Source organism: Rattus norvegicus, chromosome 7, assembly GCF_036323735.1.
Source record: "Rattus norvegicus strain BN/NHsdMcwi chromosome 7, GRCr8, whole genome shotgun sequence".
Lineage (NCBI taxonomy): Eukaryota > Metazoa > Chordata > Mammalia > Rodentia > Muridae > Rattus > Rattus norvegicus.
In genome coordinates this window covers 104,464,027-104,477,231 of record NC_086025.1, presented here as the reverse complement: position 1 = coordinate 104,477,231, position 13,205 = coordinate 104,464,027, and the positions used below count along the sequence as shown (strand labels likewise).

The window sequence follows — 13,205 nt, the reverse complement described above, 5'->3', positions numbered from 1 at the left end:
CTTTTGTATATAGGGAATTTACTCACTAATGATAAGTCACTATACAATGACTTCCCCAAAATGTCATCTATGAGCTTACTGTATCAATAACTAAACCATTCACATGTAAATCTTCTAAGGGAAAATTTAATTTCTAAGAGACCTTGAATTTCCAGTGAGTGGTAAGTCACATGAAAATTCAATGGCATCCACTTCACTGAAGTCTATAGGAGCCCAGTGTTTTGGAGGATGATGATGCATTCATTCAGAAATAAAAGGAGTCTCTATGCAATGCCACACATTTCGATAGATGACAGACTATTTTTTTGAGTAGGAATGAGTCAGGTAAATACCAAGTTGCTGATCATATTGACAGTTTCTAGTAAGCTATAGAAGAAAATGTAATTAATCAGGTCCTGGATGAAATGGAAATAATGCCTCTTTTATAGTCTGATACTCTCTGATGCTTTAAACATTTAGTGATTTTTGAAGTGTCTTTTCATAGAGATGCTTTTCATATATTATAGTCAAAATATCAGTATACAAAACTAGAAGGACAAACTCTTTGTTCAATCATTTTCTTTTAGGAAAATAAACAAAATAAAACAAGTCTGATGTTATTGCACCTCAAACAGAATTTGAACAGGAAACTTTAGTGGTCACACAGTTTGACCCATGTTTCTTCAGGTGAGTTCCTTGTGATCATTCAACACAGGACATGCTCGGCAACAATCATTCATCAACTGTTGTAAATGAGAGATTATAGTCCAAATTTGTCCAGGGATCAAATTTCAGTTGTATGACGAGTTGCCTTATATTACTGCAACTTTATGCTGTTTGTTTACTTACTTTCAATTCACATTTATGATATCAAAACACAGTTAAAAAAACAGAAAAACCAATCTTCTGTCACCCCAGTCTTCCATATTGTTTTAAAATATATGGACACCTACAAATGAGCCCTTCACACCTTTCAACTGCAGTTAGGGGCGTCCTTGAGATCCTGTGTGCTGAGGCATGCTCTCAATAGACAATATTGCACAACATGAGGCTCTACTTTGTGAGATAGAGACATGGCAGATGGTCGGTCCTTATTGACTTCCCCATAGTGAAAAATTACGCTTAGAGATTTGTGAACCTGTTCACAGTATATCAGATTTTTTTTGTAGTTTTACAAGTGTCTCAGCATGCTCCGGTTTTCACAAGTTGTTATTCATTCTGGGATATGACTTTGAAGATACAGCTGGCTTTGCTTCATTTCTGCTCCTACAGGTAATTTGTCCTCAGCCATTTTACCATAAGCAACTCCAACAAAATTCATTGGTTAACATCAGCAGTAACAACAACAAATTATCTTGAATCAAACAGACTTGAAGATATCGTATGTACAAATATTGGAGTGGACAGAAGAAACAAAGGCACATATCGGTACTGACATTTGTCTGTTGATGAGCAGTTGTGGAAGGTGGCATGTTCTGGGAATCAACCAGCTTATTTTCTACCCATCATTATGTTTGCTTATAGAGATTTACAAAAAGTGGCTGTGTGCCATATTCACTAGCCATAGGCTTAGTAACATGGGATTTCAATTTCTTTGACTGTACTCTAGTTCACTAGAAAGCTGCACCTCTAATTGGTAGTGATCCATCATAGGACATAAATAAAACATTCCCTAGTACACTGTTATTATTTAGGACCACTTTCATTATAACAAAGGGAACAAATTTTCTTACACGGAAGTTCTTCATTTCTTTATCCCTGGTTTGCAATAGTCCTGCTAAGAGCAGTAATGTGTTGACTTAGTCATAGTCATTATGTGATTATAATTACATTTATGTAATGATGCCAACCTTATAGGGAAAATGTCAATTAAAATTTATCTTTTGGTAAATACATTAATAAATTGAAGGTTATTTTATTACCTGGCAAAAGGATTAGAATAAATGAAAATCTAATTTTGAATAAATGATTTAAATCTGAAAATCATGTCTCTTTCTTGTGATTGTAGAACTTTCTACAATTGAAAATGTTTTGTCCAGGACAATCCCAAACATTTGAAAATGATAAATGAATTATGATTAAATAGCAGAATGTTGTTGCAATTTAAGAAACATTAGGGAATTTTAACTTTTTATGGGCAAATTGTAGGCATGTGAGATGAGCCTGGTCAGATTATTGAATTCAGGATCTGTGGTTAAGACTATTTACAAACCACTCTATATCTATATTCACTCCCACACAGGCACAAATGACAGTAATTCTTTCCAAAATCTTGACAGTGAAAGAAATGGTATGTGAAGACAAAATACAATATTCCTTGTATTTGACAAAAGCCAGAAAACCTCCAACCTATTCATGGGTCTGTTTGGATTATTTACCCTAAATATCCATTATTTTTTATTTCTTTATTAATCTAACAATAAATGTATCACCTTTATTAATCTAACAATAAATGTATCATCATTTTTCATGTGTGCATTAGCCAATAAATGCATAACAAAGATAATAAAGCAAGGTTGCCTTTTTAAATAATTTAAAATCAGTTTTCCAATTGCATACAGATTTAATTAATGTGATAAGATTTTAGCTTTCCCCCAAGAGACATGTGATATTTCATTGATCACTTAGAACTTTCAGTTAAAAATGGCAGAATGTAAGAGGTGTCTGAGAAGAGTAGCATGTGCTTTCAATACCAATAATTGCCCTCATTGATGTGAGACACTTCATATACCAAATGTCCATTAAGCCTCAAACATCTTCCAAATTGTGTAATATTTTTTCAAATATTGCAGATGAAGTAGCCCAGTTTCAGAAAATCAATTAACTGTGTTTCTGTTTTAAGAAGAACAAGCAGAATGTGTCAAAATTCTATGACAGAGTGACAACTTGCTTTGTACTTTTCTAACTCATTTATTCTTTCCATTGTCACATTTGGTAATTGTTAATATTATTTACTTTTTCAGGTGAATAATACAGGTGAGACAATCTTGATTGGACCCTCTAAATTTTCTTATATTTCCTGTTGACTTTCATATAAATTTGATTTACAAGCTAAAGGACCAAAAAGGTAGCCTTAAATAGTTAAACTTGGATAAAACCAACAATCAGCAGTGAGACACAAACATTAAATTTTGGTACATTTGCTTCCTCAAACCTACTATTGGCCATTTGATATTTTTCCCTGGAAAGTAGCTGGCAACTTCTTGAAAATGCAACCTTGTGTAGTTCTAGTCTTATGACATGCAATGTTGACTGCATACTGCCTCAGTTCCAGCAGCAGAGGGTTCATATGCTAGTAGGATAATCTCCTGGAGAAATGAGAGGTGCTCTATTTCCGACCACTAAATTTACAGTTCTCTTTCATACCCAATCTGACAATTTAATATATTATAGTGAATTTCTAAGGTAGAAATGAGTCTCAGATCTAAGAAAGGAGAATTATCTATTCAAAGATCCTCCCAAATTTTGTTTTGTATATGTTTTATTTGAAATTCCTAAATATATTCTGATGTCTCTCCTCCATATTTTGCATATTATTAGTAAAAAATTAATAACATCTATATTATTTGAAAATCTCATCAGCGTCCTTGTCTTTTTCTCCCTAGAAGTTGAGCCATGCGTCTTCATGTATTCATGTATTGGTAAATGATTTGCAGCACTAGTACAATCAAAATAAAACAAAAATTTTCTGTAATCAAGTACATTATATTATAGCAGGGCACACAATGGTATTATATATGTACAATTTTATGTAATGCATATTTTTCATTAGGGGCATATTAGGGTTTTAATTATAAATTTTGGTCAGCTGGTGGCTTTTTGGAAGGACAGTCTTCTTTAATAGTATGGGTAAATGTAGATGGCCCTACACCTGTGTTTATATGGGCGGCATAAAGAGAACTCAAGATTATTGAGAGGAGAGAGAGAGAGACAGAGACAGAGAGAGAGAGAGAGACAGAGAGACAGAGAGACAAAGAGACAGAGACAGAATTAGAAAGGATGGAATTGTGGGTGTAAGACTTGGAGAGTTAAAGAAAGGAGCAGATGGGGAATATGATTAAAATATACTGATATTAATTATCAAAGAATTAATTACAATTTTTTAAAATATTGTGAATGGAGGTACCATGAATGGGTATGTACTGCTGATCTCAAGAAGCTAAGACTCATTAAGTGAAAATGTAGTGTTAATTTGAAGGTACTTTCCTAGAGTTGTTGCCCAGGAAGATTCCCAAAGTCCTCAAATTCATACTTTATGTCCATTATCTTTTCTTGCCTCCAGAACTAGATAAGACCCCATGCTTGCTAGTTTTATATTAACTTGTCACAATATAGTGTCTTTAGAGAAAAAAGAACCTCAGTTGAGAAAGTGGCTTCACAAAATTAGGCTGTAAGCAAACAGGTCGGGTGTTTTTAATTAGTGATTGGTGTGGGAGGACCTGGCCCATTGTGTGTGTGGCTGCTCCTGGGCTCTGTGTTCTGTAAGGAAGAAGGCTGAGCAAGCTTTTGGGAAAAGATAGTAGACAGTGTACTTTTATTGCCTCCTTGTTAGCTTTTGCCTCCAGGATCTTGCTCCGAGTTCCTGTCTTGACTTTCTTCCATGATGAACAGTAGTATGGAAAGTAAGGCAAATAAATTCTTCCTTCTCCAAGTTGTTTTGTTCATGATGTTTTATCAAAGCAACAGTAAGGCTAACATTGAGAAACCCTAGGTCTTGGCTTCATAATATGTAACCATGATGTAACTGAGCTGGAAGCTCCTGCCTTCTGGATAGCATTCGGAGTGTTGGAAGTTGCTATGCAAGCATAGGGAAAAGTTACCTATTGTGTTTTCTAGTTGTAGACTTTGCATTTTGTTATAGAATCTTGCTGTGCACAAAAAACGTACTGGTATAACTGGCATGTTTGTTATGGTTTAACTAATTTTTCACAAGATCTGAAAGCCATTATATATAGGGAGTTCATGGTCAGTACTTGGGACATGGTCAAAGGCTCTTAGGAGGTCATTGGACGTAGGGATGAAACTAGTACTTTTGCCCAATTAAATGGGCACATTGTCAAACTGCTTCCTAATTGACCTTTACACCCATAATGCTGTCTGTAGCATTGATCAAAGATTCTTTTCTTTGGAACATACGGTAGTTAATATAGAAATTCATTATTGTTCCAGGTGCTGAGAATAAGTGACAGTTGAGTGTTCAGAGTTAAATGGTATACTAGAATTCCCCTCTCCAAATCTCATGGAGAATTATAAAAGAGACATAAAGAATGCAAAAGCCAAAAACCGGGCATCTATGAAATACTGTCCTATGTGAAAGACATGGATGTGATACTCATGAACTCATGGCTTTGTTGGCCTACCAAGGGTTTACAGATGACTAGAGCTGGTAAATGTTCAGTTATAGTAGGTAGAGGGTTGGGGCTTAGGGGTACCTAGGAATGCTAATGGCTATCAAGGACTGCTCTAAAACAGGAAGTCATTATTTTCAGTGATATCACTAGTGAGTTATTAATGATCCAGTAGAGAACTTATAGCCATGCTCTTTGTAGCAGTGGGCCTGGCTAAAGGCAGTAAGTGATAAAAGGCAGGATCACAAACAAAATAAAAAGACTAGAAGGTGAGGTATGGACTTGGTAGTAGGAAAGAAGTATTACAGGGGTAGAAAGAGAGGGTAGACAAATGAGTGTGGACAGAACATTTTGTATGTATGTGTGTGGGGGATTGTCAAAGAATATATTGATTTCAAAGGTTTAGGTAAAATGAAATTCTCTGCGGAGATTGAAGGAGTTAAATATTTTATAGCCATTTCACTCCCATTATTTGCTTAAGTTTCAGTCTATCGAATGTCTTAAGTACAAATATTTTCATTCATTCCCCTCTTCCGCAGTAATAAACAATAGAGGGCATCTATAATTGAGATTCTAAAGACTCTATTTTTATCTAGATGTACTATGCTATTTCTAATTGCATTGAAGAAATGAGGAGACAAAAATTTCATCTTAGCCCTTATGGTATTCTACATGTTTCCACATGTTTATATCAAGAAGAAGTGTGGTATGCTGATTCGGAGGACAATTATTTAAGGGTCTTTTTCATTATTTTGTAATTTAAGTAGAAAAGAGGTAGTTGTTTTCCAAAGCACACCATCAGAATTATATATTCTGCATAGCTACCTGGTAGCCAGGTAACCAAAACCTGGTAACAAGTACAAGCATTCACTTCACACTCTGCTGTCTTTATCATTGTGTGACAAGATGATTTTCAAATATTACAAATTACTTAGCATACATTTTAAAATGTTTCAAAGACAAACTTAAAAAAATGTATTGTTCATCGGGAAAATAAGGACTCTGATTGCAGAAGTAATGAGTATCAATTTAGAGTCAATTAATTACAACTTCTCATTCACTGACTCCATTTGTGTACAATCAGATCTTGACTTTATACATTTATACTTGCTGTAGTGTTTTATTAATTTTCTGTTACAGCCAGAATTATGCTCCAGTAAAATGAAGGTAGACACTTTTTATAAACCTCCTTCAGGGTTTAAAAAACCGGAACATAGCCCTGTTCAATTGTCCCGCGCTACGTCTCGCCAGCAGGAACGACGCGGCACACACAGGATCCTACTACAGAAAAGCTTTAATGCGTCTTGAGAGGGAGAGCATAAGCTTACAATGCGGAGACGCTGAGTGAGGAATAACCGTCCCTTATATAGGAAACTATCCTCGCCTAGGACGTGTCACTCTCTGACTGGTCGCTGCCAATTATGCCAGATGACGTACCAAAACGTACGTGTCCCTTTGAGTAGGGAAGTTACCAGGCGCCTGCGTATTGCCCTTTTTACTAGGTGCGTTCTGCCGGATGCCGGTGCCATCTTGTAATGGAGTTTGTGAGGACAGTTCCTCACATATGTGAGGACAGCTCCTCGGACAGCTCCTCACATCTCTGTGAGGACAGCTCCTCGGACAGCTCCTCACATCTCTGTGAGGACAGCTCCTCACATCTCCCCCTTTTCTGTTTTTTTTAAGCAAACAGGACACCCAGATATAGGAGGGTGAAGACAGAGGTCATATCCTCGTACAAAGTTGGCGAACCTGTACAAGAGAGATACCCTTAGGCTGTTGTTGGGACCCAGGGCACTCCCGACCTGTCGCACTGCCATTTTTCGAGGGAGGGAAAACTGGGGCAGAAACCCTCATGTAATATGACATGCCTTCCAGGGAGCGTATTTGGTAGAACTTCCCTGTGCGATGCTAAGCTCGTCACCCCTCATGGGCTGCTCAAGCCGGACACTCTAATCCTGTGCAATGAACCGAGGTTCTAGGAGTGCAAGAGCTGTCCAGCCGGCGACCTGTTGCTTGAGCATGGTCAACCAGATATCGGCTGACGCTCCTTGTTCAAGGGCTACAAGCGCCTGGGCGATCACTACTTTGTCCTTTCTTGTTTGAGATCTCAATTTGCAAAGCAACCAGAGGAGTAACACTAATCCACAGCAGAGGATCACTCCAAAAAGTCCCACTCCCACCCATTCCTTGAAATAAGAGACTGCTGAGGATGACAGTCCCTCCGTCAAAGACAGGTCCAGTCGGGTAGAATTTACTTGAATGATGGTCAATCTCAGCTCTCGAAGTGTCTGTTCAAACTCCGAGGTCCAATTCTGTAACAGATGCTGTGAAAGACTCTTAGACAGATTAGCAGCTCGGGTAAATTTGTCATATTATATGGAGGTGACACAAAGGCCTGGGAGTTTTTGCTCACAGCCAAGCTGGGCCAGTGGCCATAGAATGTCTAATTGCTCTCGGACCAGATCTATACGTTGGTTGACAAGCATAAGGCCTCCCTATATCTGAGTATTGGCTGAGGCCTGTCTGTCCCGAGCCACAGAGATGGTGGCCGATAAATCATTGATAGTTTGGGTTGTCTGTACTGAATTTGACAAGGCCAATGCCGAGGCAGTAACCGAGGCAGCGACTGCTGTCGTAGCAATAATGCCAGCAATAATTGCAGAAGTACCAAAATCTCTTTTTCCTCTAAATAAGGTCATGGTCCCCGAGGTATCAACAGGGATCGGGATAAAGCGAGGCATGCGGGTAACTACTGCGATATTTTATATGAGTAGCTGTCCAGACAGAGGCAGCAGGTTTGATGTTCCCCGTCCAGGAAAATGACAACCGTCCCTTTTCGCCCTTTCCTCCAAGTAGCATCGCCATGGGCGTAAGATCAGTGCAGCTACCATTAACGCAATGTAAGGCCACCACCATAGAGAACTGTGGCGTTAGCCACAATGTCCTCCTCACCAGTTCCCCATGTGGCCTCCCTTAACCAAGCAGAAGATTGATTACATAACATAATGCAAGGGAGATCAAAAGATGTTTTGTTGAATATGCCAAAACAAAGGCTGCCCTTAAGGGGAATAGTCCTATTTTCTTTTAGTCGTTCAACCTGTGGATCCTTAGGTAAATAGGCCAACCCTAAATCCCTGTTAGTGGTACATCACCGGCATCGGGAGTGGAAAGGTTGACATTATTCCCCATCGTAGCTCGCCCTACACCGTTGCTGGCATCCATGGAAGAAGAGTGAGGAGGTGCAGGAGTCCCAGTCCCTTCTTGATCACTTGCTGTGATGCTCCAAGTAAGTCGTCCTGGGATCCATATGGGATTTTCATTGTCCTGTGGAAAAACACAGACAGCTCCCCTGGATCTTATTAAAACAGGATCCGGGCCTTTCCATTCATTTGTTAATACATCCTTCCATTTGACTAATTCTTTTGTCCTCTTGGGCTCTGAGCAATGTCGCTCAGCCGCTGTTTGTCCAGCTTCATCAAGATTTAAAAAATTTAAGGTTAAAAAGGGCCAGAGCAGTGGCCACTCGGGGTGTTGGGGGGAGTTCTATCATAATTCCCCTTCTTTGTTTTATTAAATATGATTTGAGCGTCCAATGAGCATGCTCTATGATTCCCTGTCCTTGAGGGTTGTAGGGCAGGCCCGTCAGGTGGGTAACCTGCATCTGAGCACAAAACTGACGGAATTTTTGAGATGTGTAGGCCGGGCCATTGTCAGTTTTTACACATTTTGGCTTTCCCCAAGCACTCCATGCTTCAAGGCAGTGCTGAATGACATGTGTTGTTTTTTCTCCTGTAAGTGGGGTGGCATGTAGAATGCCAGAACATGTGTCTATAGATACATGCACATACTGTAATTTTCCAAAAGTAGAATTATGAGTAACATCCATTTGCCAGATTTGCAATGGCTGTATTCCTCTCGGGTTGACCCCGATGTGAGGAACTGGGAGGAACTGGCAGCACTGTTGGCATTGGGTGACTATATCACATGCCTCTTTTCTAGTTATAGAGAAGCGGTGGCGTAAAGTTTCTGAGGTGACATGGAAATTGCCATGAAAGGCTTTAGCGGCCTCTAAAGGAGAGGCCAGGGCCACAGCTATCATTTTTGTGGCTTTGTCAGCCAAATCATTCTCTGAACTCACTGGGCCAGGGAGTCCAGAATGGGCCCGTATATGAGTAATGTATACAGGGAATCTTCTATTTAATAGGATAATTTGGATTTTTCGGAAAATATCTGCCACCTTACTAGTGGTTTTAATTATACTGGCGGTTTCAAGAATACTAACAGCACTAGCTCGGCCTCCTCCTCTGAGTCTAAGGTTTTATTTTCAGAGCTTTCAGAACTGTCGAGGTTCAGCGCTTCTAGCTCTTTCACAGGGTATAGGCTGGCTCCCCCTCCTGGTTTATGTGTAGAGGAGGAAGTGCTGGAATCTGAAAATTTCAATGCTCCCTTGTCTGCGGACTTACCGGGAGGGCACTTTTTCTTTCTTAGGACGTCTTTTTTCTTGTGCGCGCCCAACCTCTCACTACGTTCGGTTTCTGACAGACTTTCCCAGACTACCTCGAGAGTGGCCTGTCCTTCTACTACTGCTGCCTTACACGTTTCATCCTTTAAACAATTCTTAACCAGCTTCCATATAGCTTTGGTCCCTAGGCACAGATCCTCTTCCGCCAATTTTCTGTCAAGGTCTTTTCCAAGTTTGTTCCATGAGGCAATCGTGAACGAGCCTGAACAGGCAAACCAAGGCGCCACCCTCTCCACCTCCTTCACAAAGTTTTTAAGTGTTCCTCCTCCAATTTTGATGTTCCTCTGCTTTAACACTGTTTCCAAGGCCATGACCACAGACTGTGAGGATCCCATGATGGGCCAGGAACGCCGGCGGCTTATCTACGTCCGTCTGACAAGGCGTGAGGTGAAAGGGTAGAGACGGACACGCTGCTCTCTTATGTACGGGAGTCTTACACGCGCCTCCCCGGACGGTGCCGCTTATCTATGTTGGCCTTATCGCGTCCTTGTTCCTCAACAGTCAAAATCGAAGGTAAAAGGGAGCTGCGTGAAGCTCACTTATATACGAGAGACTGAGACGCACCTTCAGCTGCTGTGATCGTCCTTTTAACAGCGAAAACGGTGAAAACAGAACATAAAGAGTAGGGTGGCTCCCAGGACAAATACTATAGCCTCAACAAATCCTTCCCAAGGCGGTGACAACCCCAGACCAAAGTCCAAGAGAGGGCTGCCTCTCCGAACATATCTACCTGCAGTTCTGAATCCTCCTTGTCGCCAAGGGATCTCCGAAGGTGCTGACGATGGTGAGGTCTTTCCCGGGTTTTCGGCACCAGATGTCCCGCGCTACGTCTCGCCAGCAGGAACGACGCGGCACACACAGGATCCTACTACAGAAAAGCTTTAATGCGTCTTGAGAGGGAGAGCATAAGCTTACAATGCGGAGACGCCGAGTGAGGAATAACCGTCCCTTATATAGGAAACTATCCTCGCCTAGGACGTGTCACTCTCTGACTGGTCGCTGCCAATTATGCCAGATGACGTACCAAAACGTACGTGTCCCTTTGAGTAGGGAAGTTACCAGGCACCTGCGTATTGCCCTTTTTACTAGGTGCGTTCTGCCGGATGCCGGTGCCATCTTGTAATGGAGTTTGTGAGGACAGCTCCTCACATATGTGAGGACAGCTCCTTGGACAGCTCCTCACATCTCTGTGAGGACAGCTCCTCGGACAGCTCCTCACATCTCTGTGAGGACAGCTCCTCACATTCAATGTCGAAGGGGCATGGACATCCTACTGTATTTAGCTAGGACTCATGATGTCTTGGGTAAAAATCCAATAAGCCTTCCCCTTTAAAGACAAGTTATTTACAGTCAGCTTTTTCCTCACGGGGACATGTTTTCTGGTTCAGTGTCAATGATTCTGTGAAGAAAACATGGTGATTACAGCTTGGAAAAAAGTGGCAAAGGGGGAAATTAAATCAGATTGGGAGTCAAGGTTTTCTCATTTAGTCTGGGGGATGAAAAATAACTTTATTCTAAAAATGGCCAACCACAAAATGAATTTTCTTCCGTGGTGCAATGGTTGCAAGGCAAAAGAAGGAACGCCATACATAAAAAAGTTGGGCACACAAAAATGTTTGAAAATATAATAATCGCTATTGGTATTATTTGAGCATATGCTATCCACATAGAATAAAAAAGAAAAATATATACACACAGAAGTTCATGGAGATGGGTAGGTAATACTGAGTCAAATGAAGAGAGACACAAATGTATACATAAATATAGTCTTAGATTATAGAAATGTTTGTTTTCTATCCATTTAAGTCTGAGTAGCCTATCAATATAATAAAAATGTATTATACAGTGGAAATCTTAAATTCTATATTTCTCAGAGATAGAAGTCATCGTGCTATTCCAAGAACACACCAGTCAGGTAGCAAGCCTTCCAGGTAATCACTTAGGCCACTGTAAAACTCTAGGATAAGTGCACTTACAATGGACACTGATGTATTACATTTTGAATAGTTCCCAATAGAAGAGAATTCATCAAGAACAGTAGATAAACAAAAAGCACACCTCCTATTCCTAGTACCCTTCTGAAGAAAGAGAAATGACTGTTTTCCTAAGTCCCCTCTCAAGTCCGTGCAGTCTCTAGAGTGGTGAGCTGCCTCACCGTTTATCTCCAGATGCTTATTCTATTTTCTTCCTTTGATTGTTGGTATCTTCTAATTGTTCAAGTCATTTTTGTGGCATCTGCATCTTTCCCAAATTACATGATCACTTGATACTAATTTTTTATTGAAATAAAATGAAGTTGAACAGTGAACCAGGTCAGGGAAGGACTGCTGGCCTGCACCAGTAGACTGTTAAGGAATGAAAATCCATCTCAGCAACAGTCTGAGACATTGCTTAGTCTGGGATTTAGACTGGTCCCAGAAACACAGATTCAATTTTCTTGTACACACACACACACACACACACACACACATACATACATATGTATACACACACACGAACACACACACACACACACACATATATATATATATATACATATATATATACTGTAATCATAATCACCCTTCCACCCTTCACATTACCCTATTCCCACTGACCCTCTTCTATCTCACAACTAATTCCTCTCCCCAAAGCAATTTTAATTTTCAGTAGGTTGTCTAAGAGGAGCAGAGCCACAATCACCCCTTTCCCATATATGATGGAAATAATGTGTATGTTTGATGAAGGTGACTACAGCATTTGTGAATTGATGGGTACAAAGGCCATGGCATACGCAGAAGACAGCAGTCTGCTTTTACCATCATTGACAACAAAGAGAAGCTTCTCTAACACAGGTCCAAAGTAATATCTATCTATTCCCATGAGCACAAATATCTAGAAGGAAGTTTTAGAACATGAACATTTAGCATAATGATGGTGCTAGCGTAATCATTAAAGTCTATGACTTCCTGGCTATACATCTTAAGGAAATAATATATTACACTTGGCATTCAAGTTACCTAGAATTATGCTTTATATATTTATGTGCAAACTTGTAAACTACTCAGATCAAGACATGTCTTCAGTGAAAATAACCTTAAACAAAATGAGGTACAGAAAAATTAATTATTGAAGAAAGCAGAGGAAAAATAACATGTTCATGATCATGCTTTGGACAAATACATTTTGAAACTCAAGTGTCAATGTATCTTCATCATATATAAGATCAGTCCTTTCCCCCAGATCCAGAGCTCTATCGTCCTAGGAAAACAGTTCCAGAATTTCCACACAGTTTCCTGATTCCCATCCTACATAATCACCCTGGGAAGACTGACATGCAATGTGCATCTTCCCATAAGCTATCAAGCAGTTCAGTG

The 13,205-nt window shown here is 39.9% G+C and overlaps 1 long non-coding RNA gene across 1 annotated transcript in view; it reads right to left on the bottom strand.

Moving 5' to 3' along the window:
- LOC134479746 (uncharacterized) overlaps positions 1-11,049 on the bottom strand; it is a 28,008-nt gene extending 16,959 nt beyond the window's left edge. Inside the window, exon 1 of the long non-coding RNA XR_010053428.1 lies at positions 10,580-11,049. This is a non-coding gene — a long non-coding RNA (uncharacterized LOC134479746). The remainder of the gene's footprint in view (positions 1-10,579) is intronic.
- Between the last annotated feature and the right edge of the window lie 2,156 nt (positions 11,050-13,205).